The sequence below is a fragment of the Vanacampus margaritifer genome, chromosome 10 (assembly GCF_051991255.1).
Source record: "Vanacampus margaritifer isolate UIUO_Vmar chromosome 10, RoL_Vmar_1.0, whole genome shotgun sequence".
NCBI lineage: Eukaryota > Metazoa > Chordata > Actinopteri > Syngnathiformes > Syngnathidae > Vanacampus > Vanacampus margaritifer.
Window position 1 is genome coordinate 3,204,217 of NC_135441.1, and position 19,407 is coordinate 3,223,623.

The following is a 19,407-nucleotide window of genomic DNA, read 5'->3' on the forward strand; positions in this document are numbered from 1 at the left end:
CAGGGCGGAGGCCATCTTGGCCAATTGATTAGGTACGCCCAGGATTCTTGCCACTCCGCTCCCCCAGGGCGGCGGCCATCTTGGCCAATTAATTAGGTACACCCAGGATTCTCGCCACTCCGCTCGCCCAGGGCGGCGGCCATCTTGGCCAATTAATTAGGTACACCCAGGATACTCGCCACTCTGCCCATCCAGGGGGGCGGCCATCTTGGCCAATTGATAAGGTACGTCCAGGATTCTTGCCACTCCGCTCGCCCAGGGCGGCGGCCATCTTGGCCAATTAATTAGGTACACCCAGGATTCTCGCCACGCCACTCGCCCAGGGCGGCGGCCATCTTGGCCAAATAATTAGGTACACCCAGGATTCTCGCCACTACGCTCGCCCAGGGCGGCGGCCGTCCGTCCGTCCGTCCGTCCGTCTTCTTCCGCTCGGGTCGCGGGGGCAGCAGCTTTAGCAGGAAAGCCCAGACTTCCTTCTCCCCAGCCACTTCAGCCAGCTCATCCGACGGGACCCCAAGGCGTTCCCAGGACAGCCGAGAGACGTAGTCTCCCCAGCGTGTCCTGGGTCGTCCCCGGGGCCTCCTGCCGGTAGGACATGCCCGGAACACCTCCCCAGGGAGGCGTCCAGGAGGCATCCGAACCAGATGCCCGAGCCACCTCAACTGGTTCCTCTCAACGTGGAGGAGCAGCGACTCGACGCTGAGACCCTCTCGGATGACCGAGCTTCTCACCCTATCTCTAAGGGAGAGCCCGGCTACCCTGCGGAGGAAACTCATTTCGGCCGCTTGTATCCGGGATCTTGTTCTTTCGGTCACGACCCACAGCTCGTGACCATAGGTGAGGGTAGGAACGTAGATCGACCGGTAAATCGAGAGCTTTGCCTTTCGGCTCAGCTCCTTCTTCCCCACAACGGACCGATACAGCGTCCGCATCACTGCAGATGCTGCACCGATCCGCCTGTCGATCTCCCGCTCTAACCTACCCTCACTCGTGAACAAGACCCCAAGATACTTGAACTCCTCCACTTGGGGCAGGACCTCCTCCCCGACCCGGAGGCCACCCTTTTCCGACTGAGGACCATGGTCTCGGATTTGGAGGTGCTGATCCTCATCCCAACCGCTTCACACTCGACTGTGAACCGCTCCAGTGAGAGCTGGAGGTCACGGCTTGAAGAAGCCAACAGCACCACATCATCTGCAAAAAGCAGAGATGCAATGCTGAGGCCACCAAACCGGACCCCCTCAACGCCTCGGCTACGCCTAGAAATTCTGTCATTAAAAGTTATGAACAGAATCGGTGACAAAGGGCAACCTTGGCGGAGTCCAACCCTCACCGGAAACAAATTCGACTTACTGCCGGCAATGCGGACCAGACTCTGACATCGGTCGTACAGGGACCGAATAGCCCGTATCAAGGGGCTCGGTAACCCATACTCCCGAAGCACCCCCCACAGAACTCCCCGAGGGACACGGTCAAACGCCTTCTCCAAGTCCACAAAGCACATGTGGACTGGTTGGGCGAATTCCCATGCACCCTCGAGGACCCTGCTGAGGGTGTAGAGCTGGTCCACTGTTCCACGGCCGGGACGAAAACCACACTGCTCCTCCTGGATCCGAGATTCGACCTCCCGACGGACCCTCCTCTCCAGCACCCCTGAATAGACCTTACCTGGGAGGCTGAGGAGTGTGATCCCTCTAAAGTTGGAACACACCCTCCGGTCCCCCTTCTTAAAAAGGGGAACCACCACCCCGGTCTGCCAATCCAGAGGCACCGTCCCCGATGTCCACGCGATGCTGCAGAGACGTGTCAACCACGACAGCCCCACAACATCCAGAGCCTTTAGGAACTCCGGGCGGATCTCATCCACCCCCGAGGCCCTGCCACCGAGAAGCTTTCCAACCACCTCGGCGACTTCGACCCCAGAGATAGGGGAGCCCACCTCAGAGTCCCCAGACCCTGCTTCCTCAAAGGAAGGCGTGTTGGTGGAATTGAGGAGGTCTTCGAAGTACTCTCCCCACCGGTTCACGACGTCCCGAGTCGAGGTCAACAGCACTCCGTCTCCACTATACACAGTGTTAACGGTGCACTGCTTTCCTCTCCTGAGACGCCGGATGGTGGACCAGAATTTCCTCGAAGCCGTCCGGAAGTCGTTTTCCATGGCCTCACCGAACTCCTCCCATGCCCGAGTTTTTGCCTCAGCGACCGCCAAAGCCGCATTCCGCTTGGCCAGCCGGTACCCGTCAGCAGCCTCCGGAGTCCCACAGGCCAAAAAGGCCCAATAGGACTCCTTCTTCAGCTTGACGGCATCAGCGGGTCCACCAGCGGGTTCGAGGATTGCCGCCACGACAGGCACCAACCACCTTACGGCCACAGCTCCGATCGGCCGCCTCAACAATTGAAGCGCGGAACATGGTCCACTCGGACTCAATGTCCCCCGCCTCCCCCGGGACAATGGAGAAGCTCTGCCGGAGATGGGCGTTGAAACTCTTTCTGACAGGGGATTCTGCCAGACGTTCCCAGCAGACCCTCACAGTACGTTTGGGCCTGCCTGGTCGGACCGGCATCTTACCCCGCCATCGGAGCCAACACACCACCTGGTGGTGATCAGTTGACAGCTCCGCCCCTCTCTTAACCCGAGTGTCCAACACATACGGCCGCAAGTCCGATGACACGACTACAAATTCGATCATCGAACTACGGCCTAGGGTGTCCTGGTGCCAGGTGCACATATGGACACTCTTGTGCTTGAACATGGTGTTCGTTATGGACAGTCCGTGGCGAGCACAGAAGTCCAATAACAAAACACCACTCGGGTTTCGATCGGGGGGGCCATTCCTCCCAATCACGCCCCTCCAGGTCTCACTGTCACTACCCACGTGAGCGTTGAAGTCCCCCAGTAGAACGAGGGAGTCCCCAGGGGGTGCGCTCTCCAGCACACCCTCCAAGGACTCCAGAAAGGGTGGGTACTCTGAGCTGCTGTTCGGTGCATAAGCACAAACAACAGTCATGACCCACCCGAAGGCGGAGGGAGGCTACCCTCTCATTCACCGGGGTAAACCCCAACGTACAGGCGGCTAGCTGGGGGGCAATGAGTATGCCCACACCTGCTCTGCGCCTCTCACCGTGGGCAACTCCAGAGTGGAAGAGGGTCCAGCCCCTCTCGAGAGGATTGGTACCAGAACCCAAGCCGTGTGTGGAGGTGAGTCCGACTATATCTAGTCGGAACTTCTCAGCCTCGCACACCAGCTCGAGCTCCTTCCCTGTCAGAGAGGCGACATTCCATGTCCCCAGAGCTAGCTTCAGTAGCCGGGGGTCAGACCGCCAAGGCCCCCGCCTTTGGCTGCCACCCAACTCACTGCGCACCCGACCCCTTTGGCCCCTTCCACCGGTGGTGAGCCCATGGGAAGGGGGACCCACGTTGCCTTTTCGGGCTGTGCCCGGCCGGTCCCCATGGGTATAGGCCCGGCCACCAGACGCTCGCCTTCGAGCCCCACCTCCAGGCCTAGCTCCAGAGGGGGGCCCCGGTGACCCGCGTCCGGGCAAGGGAAACGAAGATCCAAGGTTTGTGTTCGTCATTGGGGTCGTTTGAGCCATGCTTTGTCTGGTCCCTCACCTAGGACCTGTTTGCCTTGGGTGGCCCTACCAGGGGCATGAAGCCCCGGACAACATAGCTCCCAGGCTCATTGGGACACGCAAACCCCTCCACCACGATAAGGTGATGACTCACAGAGGGCGGCGGCCATCTTGGCCAATTTATTAGGTACGCCCAGGATTCCCGCCACTCTGCTCGCCCAGGGCGGCGGCCATTTTAGCCAATTAATTAGGTGTGTACCTAATTAATCCCCACTCTGCCCACCCAGGGCGGCGGCCATCTTGGCCAATTAATTAGGTACGGCAAGGACTCTCTCCCCCTTGCCCACCCGGGTCGGCGGCCATCTTGGCCAATTTATTAGGTACGCCCAGGATTCTTGCCACTCCGCTCGCCCAGGGCGGCGGCCATTTTAGCCAATTAATTAGGTACACCCTGGATTACCGCCTTTCTGCCCACCCAGGGCAGCGGCCATCTTGGCCAATTAATTAGGTACGGCAAGGACTTTCTCCCCCTCGCCCACCCGGGTCGGCGGCCATCTTAGCCAATTGACTACTACTAAAATTACTACAAGTACTACTAATACTCCTACTTCTGTTTGTACTTGCTTACTACTTACTACTATACTACTACTACTATGTCTACAAGTATTACATACATGCGTGTTTCCACCTTGCAAGAGTCAGCAATTCCACATTTCTTGACCGATTCCAGTGGTTTGAATTTTAAACTGTTCAGCTCATTACCAAAGAGTCAGCAGTTCCATTCAAAATTTCCGCGGGAATTTTTCTAGTTTTTATATTATTATTAATTGATTATTATATTATATTATTAGTATGGGATTTTTTTTTAATGGGCTTTAGGTGAACTGATCAATACACACGCACGCACGCACACGCACGCACGCACATGCACATGCTCACCCACATACAAAAAAAAATAATATATATATATATATGTGTGTATATGTATATATATGTATATATATTTAAAAAAAAAAGAAAGAAAAAAAAAACATTTTATTTATTTATTTATTTTTTAATTATTTTTTTTTAAAAAGGAGAGCAATGATGATGTCAAATCGAATGAACAATACTGAGCTCTCCTGGAAAAAAAAAAAAAAGTAATAGTATTTGCAATAGTAGTAGTCGTACATAGGCCAAGCCTTGAGTGCACAAAGAAAAAAGGGGCTGAGTTAAGCTCAACAGTGAGAGAGAGGCAGTTGCTATGCAGAAGTGAGAGACTAGATATAGCTAAAAAAGCATTATTTAAATAGTAGTCCATTCCATTCTATTTAAAAAAAAACAAAATAATGTTGTGCTTTTTAAAAAAAAAAAAAATATTATTTATTTTTTTTTTTTGAAATGAGTTGAATAGTTTAAAATTGAAACGGTCAAGAAATGTGGAAGTTAACCATAATCAACATAAACTAAAAGTATCTTCTTGTCGCTTTAAGAAGCATTCACGCACACACATTTGATTTTAACTTGTTGGACACATCACGCACACACATTTAACTGATTTGTATGAGAAACGCACACCTCGAACAAAAGCCTCTCACGACTTAACGGTTCAAGATGCAGAATCCAGAAATTACTTGTTAGAACAGCAAGGGTTTTGGGAACCCGAGCATGTTCTTATTTTTCCGATCGGATGAAAAATTAGCAAATTAGAGCAGGTTTAAAACTTGTGATTTAAAAAAAATTAAGAGAAAAAGGCGACCAAAATAACATGGAGAACATGGGCGAAAAAGTGTGACTTCTCCTCGTTTAAAGTGGAAAAAAAGGTACTAATTGACACCTTTGCCAAACAAAAGTGGGTTTGTCTGAAAGAAGACCCTTGTGACTACAAAATGTGCGAATTTGATCTTTAGTTAGCAAAGATTGTGGCCACGGTGACGAGTTGAAGTGAGATTTTTCGAAATAATTTTTTTCTCTCTTCACTCTGACGTTGATTGCTTCACTCTAGCAGACGCAATACACACCAATGTTAAGAGGCTATTTTTCTCACACTGAGCTAAAGATGGGAAAAATTGCAACAAAATTAGTTAAAAATCATATCGTCGTTTAACGTATGCGCGTGTAGCGTGGCTTGGAAAAAGGTGCTTTATTTGTGGACTCCCCCCCCCCCCCTTCCCATTCATTCCAATGGGACTTTTTGGGGGAATTGGGTCACCATCGTAACTTGGAATTCCAAGAAAAGTAATGCCGCAGCAAGTCAGATCGAGCCGCATGGTTTGATACCTCATTTGTGCCGGTGCGTTCTTCTGTACGGGCCGCATTTTTGCGGAAAAATCCGTGGAAGATAATATAATAAACCCGTTTTTCTAGGATAGTAATATGTGCCTGCTTTGCTTCGCAAGCAGTAACTCTGCTACGACTTTGCTACGCAGCAGTCCCATAATAAATTTGATGCGAAGAGACAGGAGACGATCCAGCCCACCACTCTTCAAAGGAATGTTAGGCGGCTTGTCGTCTTACTACCTGCAGAATACCAGATGGACAGCAAAGTCGGCGACAAATCTGTTTAACAATGGAAGTTTGATTTAAGAGTTTCGATCTTTCCAGTGTTTCCATGGAAATATCGAGTGGGATGTGTCAAGCCAAACTGACAGTTGACAAACGGCTGTTGAAAGAACTACAAAAATGTCCGGAAAACTAGTGACCTGGAAAGACAAGCGCACTGCCTGACCTTTTAAAGGCGACACCTGTCAAAGGTGGAACTAATTTAGAATCAAGCAGCAGGCAGTAGCAGAAAAAGGGCACTTGCATTCTGGTTTGAACTCTCATGCTCACAGACAAACTACTCTGCAAACATTGAAGAAGCAGCCGGTAAGACTGCGTTTAGTAGTGATGGCAAAATGAAGCCCCATAAAGCAGCCAAGCCCTGCAGGCAATAATTCACACACACGTCGGGGCTTCAAGATGATTCATTTCCTCGACTACGCCATCATGTGGACAGAAAAATGTATAACATGCTTGGTGCATGCAATAAAATGGTGGGGTGTAAATCATGCTTTGAATACAAAAAAATATATATTCGAAGAGTGTTTTAACATGAATTGTTCTGTGTTACTTTGTCTATGTTTGTGCTTATGCAACAAGTGAAAATGTGAAATAAGGAGGTAAAATAAAGTGCTTATTCATTTTTATTCAAAAACAATATTTTTTCCAACGTTTTTGGACTTTCTTTTTTTGCAGAGAATTTCACCTGCTTTTGAAAAAACTCTTTCACATGGTACTGATGAAGCGTTTCTTTGCCGCTTTTATTTCAAACTACACTCAAACCTAGCGAATCATTTCCTGAATCAGTCACGTGGTACATCTGCTTCGCGGGGCTTCAAACATCACCACGTACGTCATCAACACGCGGATCGACTCGCCGTTCATGAACCACTCATCTACATTAGTCGGCACATGCTTCAGGGATTCGACCTGAGAAGCACATCACTAGCGTTTAGAGACATTTGATTCAGCAAGTTGTTTGTTTGACTAGCTATTGTTTATCTTTGATAGTGGATGGCAGAAATGGAACATTGAAACGATCAAATCATATGAAACGATTGATTCACAAAAATAATCGATCTTTTAGAACTACTGAAACATCTCCCACAGCGACATCTGGTAGCCAAGTGTAAAATATAATCAAACAGTAGATCAGTGTTGCCATTTCTCTAGTAAGGAAACTAACTACTGGCTCTCTGTCATCACTTAATTTCCACAACTGGCAATCGGGCTATAATTGTAATGGACGACATAAGAGAGAGAAATAGTATCATGGGAAACAAAAACTGAATAACCCCAACCCCGTCAAAAAATATAGAAGTAGAAATGAGCTTTTTGTTGCTGATACTTGGTTTGTTTTTAATTTTGCGTCTCAGCATGACTTGACTTGCTTTGATGAAACCCCCAGTGCTATCACATTTAATCAAAAACTAAATTTCAAAGGCTTTTTTTTTTGCGACAGGGCATCAAGTTTTGACAGAAAGTATTAGGGAGGGAAAAGAATGACCTGCAAAAACATGACACCCGTAGTGCAAATTGAACCTGGGTTACCTGGATAACGGACCTTTTTCTTAGCCCATTGTGCGGGTGCGTTACCACTAAACCAAGCGCCACGTTCAAAGTGTTTTAAATGGATGTTGACATTTTATCATGTAGGGCGATAAATCAGCAGGGCAATTTTACATACGAAGTATACTTATGTTGGATTTGTTTCAGATTTAAGACATTTTAATATAGCGCAATGGTCGGATTTAATTTAATTTTAGAAAAGGCACTTGCTGAAACAATGTAACGTTTGTAGGCGTAATGGAACGCGAAAGGCAACTGTCACGTGACATCCTGATTCTGAGACAGATTTAGGAACGCGATTCAAATCACAAGTTCCGCCTAGGTTCCCGTATGTACCAAAACACAGTTTCGATTTTGCCATCACTACAATGTGGTGGGATTGTATGTTAAAAGTGGGAGTGGCATTTGGTATTAAACCAATTCATTGATTTCAATCTTACAATGTTTGATTATGAAATGTTAGTCACAGGATCAATTTAATTGAAACGTAGTGTGATCTTTTTTTTCCATTTTAAATTTACATTATTCATTCACTGTTTGAGTGTTAGTATAGATCACGGTTTGTGTAAATGTGTCTGTAATTGAATCTAGCAATTAAAAATGTGATTAAGGTTAAAGTAAATCATGCATTTGAATAAGGAATTGGTTGAGTACAGTTAAATTTAGGTAACATGTGTGTGTGTAATTTAATCTGTATTTTTGATTGTGTTTCAATTTAAGGTTTTTCACCTAATGGCGAACAAAAAAAACAAATTAAAAAAATGATTTGAGTGAATTCCAACTTATAACTCTGAGTAGATAGTATATACCTTTGTTTTTATTTTATATATATATCATTTTTTTCTTGAGAGCTCAGTATTCATTTGGTGATCTTACAGATTCGACATGTCATCATCACTGCTCTCTCTCTCTCTTTTTTGTGTGTGTGTGTGTGTGTGTGTGCTCATTAATTCACCTTAAACCTATTAAAAATCCCATACCGTTCACCTAAACCGAATACTACAGAATCCCGCTAGTCGTGAAATTGTAAGAGACCCGAGGAAGGATCAAAGAAAAGTGAAATCCAGCACCGACCAGACATCACCTACTATCTACCGGGTTACCAACCAGAATCTTTTACCAACCCCAGAAACATCTCAATTTCAAACAATTAGGGAGACCTCAAGAGACCAAAGGAAAGAAGGATAGAGGAAGCAGAGTGAGATCCACAAACATCAGCCTCCACCGATTCAACAACCAGAGGAAGGAGCAGACTGTTTTAACTTCGGTAGATGCTGGTGTGGTGGATCTGGCATGCAGGAAAACCCCCACCAAATAGGGGAGCCGTCGACCTCGGCCAAGACAGAGCAAACCCAGGAGCCCGGAGCAGAGGTTTGGCCAGGAAACAGGTGAGTTGGACCAAATTTTGTCATCATCCCACGTCTCATATGGGCATTTAATAGTTTCAGTTTTGTCGGCAATACATACATTAAGCTTCTCCGTAAGCCGCCTCCACCCTTCGGCAGTTAAAGTGCTAAAATAGAGTGACGACCGGGGCCTTTCCCCGCTGGGCCTGGGGTTCGGGGGTGCCGCCCGTCCCCTGGTGCCCCCATCTCCCCTTCTGCCCCCGGTGTTCCGTCCCTCCACGCGGCAGGAGGTCTGGTGGGCGCGGGTGCCCTCTCCGCTCCGCTGTCCGGCCCCTCTTTGACACCGATGCCTGGGTGCGGGATCTGGGGTCGGGGGCTGGGGGCCTGCCGGTACACATTCTCACCCACATACAAAAAAAATAAATAAGAGAGAGCAATGATGATGACATGATGAATGAACAATACTGAGCTCTCCAGAAAAAAAGAAGAAAAAAAAAGAAAAGAAAGTGCTAAAATAGCGACGATTTCGCCCACTAACTTTCTTCCTCTACGCTGTGTCTACGTATATAGCCAGCCATGTTTTCTGCCACTCAACCATGCGCTAAAAAAATGTGAACAGAGGATCCTCCTATAGTAAGGGAACTATTTAGAACATGTTTTTTTTTAAAGACTCAGAACAGCAATCTTTTTAAATGTATGAATAAATATTTACACAATAGTCTGAAAATGAATATTCATTATTTTTATAAACTCTGGAAAATACTGCTGAATACAGCACATACAGTAGGAAATAATGAACTATTATGTGAATGAACAAGATTTGTCATAGCAACACAGATTTAAAGAGACTACAGTGTGGGGGTGGTGGGGGGGTAATATTTTGATCCGTAGTGTGTTCAGCTGTGCATGTGTAGTACTTTTATCAGCTAAAAAAAATTAACTTAGGCAGCCGGTGTGAGGTTATGTTTAGGGTTAGGTTACTGAAACAACATGAACCAAGCTCTGTCTTGACAAGAGTGCTGCGGCTGCAGAAAATTAAGGACGCTGACAGATCCTCTTCTCTTACTCTCTTTGTGCCGCACGCAGAGGAGGGAGAGGCCGGCTTTCCTTCAGCATGGATATTAAGGTAGTCTATCCGTGTTACATTCATCCGGGAAAAATCTATTATCTGTACCAAAAACTCGTGTTGTACGAATATCCGGTTCACCCCTACAAGGCATACATGAGAAAAACAATTCCGTCAAAATTTTATTTTTTTAGTGATGTGCAAAATAACAGTTAACAAAAACACCAATAACCCCAACCAATCTCCTAATGTTATTTTCCCTCATTCCCTAACATCTAAATGCATACTCCCAATTTTAACTACTTTAGAACATAAATTATGAACACAAGAGGCATATTAAAATTGAAGATAATGTACAATGACTTTAAAAAAAGAGGACATAAGTAACATAAATTAACAAAAATAAGTCCAAATGACTTTTGCATTGTGCACATTGAAATAGAATATATTTTTGACGATAACATAAACATTGACTTTTTAAACATAATAAAACTTAATTTGATTCAAATAAAGTTATAAGTCTTCATCAGCATCTTCAACTCTCTCCTTTCTCTTAAATATCTGATTAATTTTCCGTTGCATTGTCCTTTCTTTTATCTCATTAAGTATTAATTCAACAAGTTGTTCATTCCAATGGATGTGCTACTGGTCAGCAACCTACGAGGAACATTTAGGGATTCCTCAGGAACACGCTGTCAGGCTCTTGAAAAAAAACTAAATGGATGCAACATTTGCATGGTACATTTATTTTTTATTTATTTATTTATTTTTTCCTGGAGAGCTCAGTATTGTTCATTTGACATGTCATCATCATTGCTCTCCTTTTTTTCCTTTTTTTTTGTATGTGGGTGGGTGTGTGTTTGTGTGTGTGTGTGTGCGTGCGTGCATGCGTGTATTCATTAGTGCACCTAAAACCTATTAAAAAATCCCATACCGTTCACCTAAAGTCCTAAACCGAACACTTCAGAATCCAGCCAGAGTCGTGGGGCCGTCAGGAGACCCGAAGAAGGACCAAAGAAAAGAAAGGAAAGTGAAGTCCAGCACCCACCAGGCCACCAACCAGAGTCCTTCACCAACCCCAGAGACATCTAAATTTCAACAAATCAGGGAGACCTCAAGGGCCCAAAGGACAGACTGAGGAAAGGTAGGAAGGACAGACGAAGCAGAGTGAGATCCACAGACACCAGCCTCCACCGATTCAATGACCTGAGGAAGAAGCAGATTGTGTCTGAGTTTCGGTAGATGCTGGTGTGGTGGATCTGGCATGCATGAAAATCTCCACCAAAGAGGGGAGCCGTCGACCCCCGCCAGTACAGAACAAGCGCAACACCTCAGGGCCCTCCAGGCCAAAGGACGACCCCCGGGCCCCGCAGGGGCCACCGGCCGGAGAGCAAACCCGGAAGCAGGAGCGCCCCCCACCCCAACGCGGCCCGCGCCCTCAACCCAACGCAGCAGGACGGGGCACTGCAGGCCCGCCAGGCACCCCACCGGTCCACAGCCCCCGTTCCCCCCATGACCCCCCTGCCCCCCATCCACCCCAACCCAACCCCAGCCGCCCCCAAACACCGCCCCACCCCCTCCCCTGATAGGGCTCGCCCCCCGGACACTGGGGCCCGCCCGAAGTGCCAGGAGGTCCACCGGAGCGGGGCGGGCACAACACCATAGGCCCCCGGAGCGCCGAGACGCAGGCCACGGATGGAGCCCCCGGCCCAGGGGAGGGGGAGGAAGGCGGACAGGGGAGGGGGAGGGGACGGGGGAAGGAGACGACAAGAAGGGCAGGAGGTAGCGGCAGGGCCCCAGAGAGAGGGGGAGAGGAGGAGGAAGGGTGACGAGGGAGAAGGGACAGGGAGGCGGAGGACGGGCGGGGAGAAGCGAGGAGGAAGCAAGGGGGAGGGAGGGGAGAGGGAACCACGGGGCACCCCGGCGGCCCACAGGCCCGGAACCGCGTCGCCGGGCCCAGAGCGACAGACCGCCCCGGGGCGGCGCCGCCCCAAACACCAGGGAGAGCCCCGCAACGCAGCACCCCCCAAGAGACCCAGGGAACGGCCAAGAGGCAGCCGCCACCCAGCAGCCAACAGAGGGGCAGACCCGCCCATGCCCAGCCAGGGGGGGACAGCACCTGTAGAATCCGAATATTAACCCTTAGTGCCCATTGGAGGTGAATCTGCTCGATCCTGTTGGCAGCAACTGGGTTCCTGACTATAAAAACACAACCATTAGTTACAAACTGCCAAATACAGAAACATCAATGTAAGTTATCACGATGTGGTGGCTCTCGCTAACAGGCAGAATTAAATAACCAGAATTAGGTTAAAATACTCTATATACATAGACCATATTTCCATGAATTTTGATATTTGGTTTTTATTTGAGGCCGATATTTTTTCCATTAAAATGTGATTTATGAGGAGGTTAGACCATTGGTCGATACTCAGAGTTTGTTTATTTTTCCAGTTAACAAGAATAGTTTTTTTTGCGATAGAAAGGGCTACAAGTGTAGATTGAAATTGTTTGTGTGGTAAATCAGTTGTTGTTAGGTCACCTAGCAAACACAAGTTTGGAGATAAAGGTATCCTACAGTCCAAGATAGCGGAAAGTTTTTCTAAGACTTTAGTCCAGAAATACATAACCGGAGTGCATAACCATAGAGAGTCCCATTTTCTTCATCATATATTGAGTAATGTATGTTCTATGGATAATTTTAGATTGGATAAGTTGTAAATTTGTGTGTTTTGTCATTTTAAATGCATTTTCACAAACTTGAATCCAAAAGTCAGATTAGACAAGTCTGTCTCCCATTTTGAGATGGGTAAAGACATTTTATCCGTATATGAAAGTAACTTATATATTTTTGAAAGTTTTTTTGTTGTTGTCGGAGAAAGCTTGGTAATATCTTTAGCTAAAACAGGCGGTTGCAGCGTACCCTGAAGTGTTGGAATTTGTTTCTTTATCATACTTTTAACTTGCAGATAATGTAAAAAAATTCCGTTTGTTATTTTGTATTTTTGGAGCAAGGATGTATATGATATAAATATATTATCTGAGAAGAGATGGTGGAGATGTGTAATTCCTTTCTGCTCCCACACACCTAAATAAAACGATTGTTTTTTAAGTCGAAAGTCGGGGTTATGCCATAGGGGAGAAAGCCCACAGGGCTCCACTTGGGCTTTTGTAATTTCTAATGCCTTCCACCAGGCAGTCAGGGTGGCGGAAATCATTGGGTTTTTAAAACAATTATGTCGCTTAATCGATGTTGTAATAAAGAGTAAATCTAGAAGTCTGAGGTTATTACAATCCTTCTGTTCTAGTTCCAGCCAACAGTTAGTATCTCTGTTGGGTTGTGCCCATAGAATGATATATTGTAGCTGGTTAGCTATATAGTAGTACATAAAATTTGGTGCCTCTAAACCACCTTTGGATTTACTTTTCTGAAGAGTAGATAGACTAATCTTTGCTTTTTTTTTATTCCAGTAAAATTTTGTAACGGCTGAGTCCAACAACTGGAACCAGTTAGCCGTAGGTTTAAATGGAATCATTGAGACAAAATAGTTTATTTTAGGTAAAACTTTCATTTTAATGGTGGCTATTCGTCCTATTAGAGAAATAGGAAGATTATTCCAGCGTTCCAAGTAACTATGAATGTTATCCAGAAGTGGAAAAAGTTTAAAGGAATTAAATCAGTTAATTTAGGTGCGATTTTTATGCCTAAGTATTTTAAATTACCTATAGGAAATGAGTAGTGTGGGTCCTGGCTTGCAGGGTTCCATGAATTTTCTGTAATAGGTAGAAGTGTTGATTTTGTCTAGTTAATAGAATAATCTGATAACAGTGAGAATTTAGTTATTAAGTTAAATACTTCTCCTAACGAAATAGCATGGTTTTCTAAATAAAGTAAAATATCATTGGCATATAGATTAATTTTATGTTCTGTTACTCCAGAGTGAATTCCTTGAATCCTTCTTTCCATTTCTTTTACATTTCTTAATTTAGACATACTGTAGTGTGTAATTATATACTGTATGGTTTATCAAGAAAAACTGCATTCAAATGCGTTTTGGTTACGCTGTTGTATTAAAGCAAGTTTATAATGGCTTGCGGAATGTATTTGTTGAGACTTCATGACAGCTACTGCTCGCACCATACTCACCTGCAATGTGCGAAGCCATGATTTCACCACGTTGAAAGCCATCTTGACTCAGCTGTCTCCAATTCAATGCGGCATTTTCTGGACAAATCTGAGTTCTTTTCGCAACGTTCAAGAGTTCATACTGATGAAAGATCCATTAATCCGTCACTGATGACGCTGACTGACTTCGTGTCTGATGATGCCATAATAAATATTTAGATGACGTGCATAATAAATAATCAGCACGTGAAGACGTTTCTGCAATGGGCTCAGGTTGCGTCCTTTCCATATAAATAAGCATCGGCATCTGGATGACCGACTTACATCCATAGGCAAGTAATTTGGCGTATCTCTCAATAGTGACTAATAAGTGTGAGAGACGGCCTGTCAACGTGGTGACTTTAAATCCGTCCCAACATGGCACTGTGCGTTAAAGTTAACCAGGTGAATTATTTTTGGCAAAGACTATACAAGTCTAGACACAAAAATTGGAGCATCAGATATTTATCAAACTTCACCATCCATTTCCCCATCAGTACCTCAAAATGGGCCACCAGAGATACATTTTAAGTGATTTTATTGCTGCAGTTGAATATTGTATAAGCTGGTCAATTAAAAACAGCTACATTGATTGTCTTACAGGAGTAACATTACAAAAATAGCCTTAATGTCATGCCATTACATATTGGGCTTCTAACGTGCTGTCTATTCTATGCATCCTGGTCACTCCCAAAGAGAACCTCAGCATCTTCATCTCTGCCACCTCCTGCTCTGCCTCTTGTCTTTTCCTCAGTGGCACTGTGTCCAGTCCAAACAACATTGCTGGTCTCACCAAAATGTTTTAAACTTTTCTTTTCATTTTAGCTGAAACTCTTCTATCACACATCACACCTGACACTTTTCTCCACCCGTTCCAGCCTGCCTGCACACGGTTTTTCACTTATTTTCCAGTGGTCAAAAGGTCACTGTCCGAACTCAGGGCAAATAATAAACCTAAAAACCTGGGCCCTGAAACAATGATGCTGTTTGACAACAGTCAAGAGTAAATAATCAGGTGCTGTTCTTTAGCCATGTTAGCTCAGGTATGGAGATGTTTTGATGCTTGAGACACTTTAAAAATTGCCTGGGGGCTGGGCAAATCAGGGTTCGGGGCATTCTAAATATATCATTTCCTAAACACATACAAAAAAACAAAACAATGTAATGATAGCAGTTATGCACGCTGTTTTTTGTAATCAATGAAAATGACTGCGTTCACACCCATTTTAGCCAACACTTTTGGGACCTTGTGACGTTTGGCAGTCAGATAGAAGGGCTAGTTTAACCATGTCTGTGTTTGATGTGAAAGTTTTTATTGTTTTGGACTATTAAATGTCTTTAATAAAAATGTTGACATAATTATGTATTTGATGCAATTTGTATATGTTCTTTGTATAATGCACACAGTATGCATATTAGGTAAAATACAGTAATACTATCATATGTATACATATAGTAATATTATTAAATTCTTATAATTTGGAGGCAGTAAACTACTCATTAAAAATATATTTAAATTGTAATGTACTTATAATGTAAGATAGTAATGTACTTATAAATAATTTACTAGTGGTAAATATTAATTGTGACTTTCTATAAAAACTTTAACACAGTGGTACCTCGGAGTTTGAACATAATTCGTTCCTGCGAAGTGTTCAATGTCCAAATTGTTCAACCTCCAAAACATTTTTTTTCCAATAGGAAATAATGTAAATGCAATTAATGCATTCTCCCAATCTCCCAAGACAGAAAATTACTACTTTAATTTCTTTCTATGTATTTTTGCATTTACAGTACAGTACAGCATTTAAACTAAAAATACCTTACCTGTTGTGGTGTGATGGCATCTGTGGATGATGAATGCTATGTTAATGCTAGCTTTAGTTCAGTGCTGAGTTTGTGTATTTTACATTGGGCATATTGTTAGACTACTAAACGGTCCTTGCGTGCATTGTTTAACGTCAGGCACGTTGTTGAACAGCTAAGAGGGGTCCTCGTGCCAGTATTTACAGAAGTAGTCACGGTAGTTACAACTGCGCGATAATCTCCTTCCTAATTCCACTGTGGTTCGTAGCACTGTATGTTTTTCGTTGCTGCCACTGTCACTGTTGTCTTTCTGTGGGCCCATGGCAAAGAAAATTGTCGTGGAAAAATCAAGAGTATGGAGCATCTCTGGGAGTATTCACGATCTGACTGGAAATGAGCAGTGCATCGTCTCAACTACCGCAATGTGAGCATTCGGCATTGCTCGGCTTCACTCAGCTACCCGTTTTCAAAGTACGTTCAGTTTAGCTTGCTTTGCTTGAGTGTTCGAACTCTGAAAATGAGTTCAAACTCTGAGATTTTTGGGTTGAAGTCCGAATTGTATGATTTTCGAGACGTTCAAACTCCGAGGTTCCGCTGCATAGTCCTATAAAATTCATATAAAAAAAAAATATTAAATAGTTGAATCATTTATCAAACATTTTAGATTGCATATATAAAACATATTTAGAACTTGTCACATAGGAGTTTGAAGATCTGGGTTTAACCTAATCCACCAGGTTTAATCCTGGTGAATTATGCTTGAAATACTAGGCCCTGGTCTCTGCATTGTGCTGTGTATTTAATAATATGAGACGTGACTTTTGTAGACCTGTCGTTTACTTCCTGCACAAACACGTCGTGCTCTGGTCAATCAAACTTTTCTCATCGAGGCATTTACATTTTCTCACATTTTTCTCTTGTTTAAACATTCTCAATGTTCAAACATTCATAATTTTTATAAAATAGGCACATTACTGTATAAAAAATGCATGCAAAATTGCACACAAAAAATCAGCAAAACAGCGAGGCCGTGAAAAGTGAACTGCGTTATAGCGAGGGAACACTTATACATTTTTTGAAATATGTCCTCCTTTTTGACCTTATGGAAGTGGCCACACTAATCACAGTACATCTCAAGTTGAGTTGACCAGCTATTCATGAAAGACTAGAGTAAAATAAGTACATGTCCAGTACAAGACCAATACATTCTAAAGACTTCAAAATCCATTCGTGAGGGACCGAGTCATAAGCTTTTTTTGTAGCCAATCCAGCACATTGAGAAGTTACGATGATAAGTTTTAGCCTCTTCAAGTAATTTTTTCTGGACCAACAATTGGTCCTTTCATCCCCAACATCCTTTCCGTGCTCCTTTCTGGTCTGTGAAAATTGTGTCATTCTTTGAACAATAGGATGAAACGAGATCAATCAACCATTTTGTAAATATTCTATAAATTACACTCAAGCAGGATAGGGCAAAAGTTTTTAGGATTAGTGAAGTCACTTTGCACAACCAAAAAGGAACATCCCCTGGTTTCAGTAACATGTTGAAACAATGCATTAAATTTTGCTGGACACAGAGAGACAGTTTCCAATACCAATTTTGGAATGCCGTCTGGCCCAGGAGCTGTGTTCGGCATTGCTTTATTAGTTGTTCTTTTCAGGAAATCTGAAAATGATAAATTCCATCATTGGGGAGTTGACTTTCTCCTTGATGTGTTTGGTGTGCTCATCGACCCAAGGTTCCTCCAGGTTATAGTCAGTATTGAATTTAGCCTTTTCCAGAACCTTTCATTGGAATCCATGGCCTAACCTTGCCAGCAAGATGAATTCTCGCATTTGTGAGTTCACAAACTCTTGAGAATACATTTTGTATCGCTCTCGCTGATACGTTTGCAGCCGATCTTTTTTCGATCGGACCAATCAGGCGTTGTCTAGGCAGGACAACCCAGCCACCCCACACCCCCTCCCTAAGATGAGACAGTGAAAACAAAATGTGAAAAGAAGCCGCATGGTCCAATCAGTTCGAAGTACCAGATAAAAAAATAATGTGAAGAACTCCCTCGAGTGAATAACAATTATCAATCTGGCTGGCGAGGTTATCCATGGTTGGCCTTATTTGAACACAAACGGGGTTTGATTTTAATTGCCTCTAAAACAATTTTTCATTTTGTTTAAATATTGTTTTGTTTAATGAAATTGTTTTTTCCCCAACCATTTACTTCTTCTTTCTGTCCAAACTTTAAGTTTAGCCTCTAACAGTTCTAACCTTTTAGTGCAATTTTTTTTTGTTGGGTCATTTTATATTAAATTTTTATTTCTTTCGAAATATGTTTTTGATTTTTAGTCATCTTTCTACCAGAAACTCTTAAATATAAACAAAGCTCAAGCCAGGAAATATTTTCTTGTTTCAGTTTTTTTAAAAAAAAATTTTTAATCTTAAACCGTTTTTTCTGAGCATGTTTTTTTTCTTCAGGATTTTGATTATTGTCTTTGGAAACTGCATAAAGTTCCTCCAGTGTTCAGGCAGCAGCATACACACAACAATCCATGTCGTGTAACAAACAATCAACAGACAAAGTAAAAAAAAAAAAAAATGTTTATTATTATTATTATTATTATTATTTTGTTTACTATTTTTCCACTTCATTTAATAATGGGGTACCAAAAATTATGTCCATATGTGTGTAATGTAAAAGGGAAATCGTGGGGGGAAAAGATTGGTGCAAAAAGAAACTAGGGAAATTCGGTACAAAAAGAATTTAAAGATGGTGGATGTAATATTTCTATTTATAGTGCAAGTGGGAGATGGACTTGGCTAGTTTGAAGCGATTGCAGCTAACTGTGACAGTACAATCACTCACCACAAAATGATGGAAAGAATAAAGGAGACCAAAGTTCACAAAATCTTTCACCCTAAGGAATGGAAGGGTACAGAGAGAAGACTGTAAGAGAACTGGAGCAGAGGACGGATTAGAGAAATGGGCTAAGACGGGGACAGCAGAGTGCCCTGCCAGTGGGAATGCATCATGGGTATCATGTTGTGGCTGTGTGTTTTGACTCGGAAAGTGAGAGAGACCATTTATATTTAATTCAGAGTGACTAGAAACACCCGAAGCAGACACACTCAATCTGTTTTAATTCTCTTCTCTTTCTTTTGTTCTCTCTCCACCCCCTCTTTTTGTCCTCATTTGGTGTTTCTGCCCCCGAAGCTTCTCATTGTCACTATTTGCCTTTTTTTTCCTTCTTCTTTTCTACTCCAGAGCAGCTCAAACACACACACACACACACACACACGCACCTCATTTCCATAGATGAACCACTGGTTACAAGAGAATCAGAACAGAAGCTACAACTCACATCGA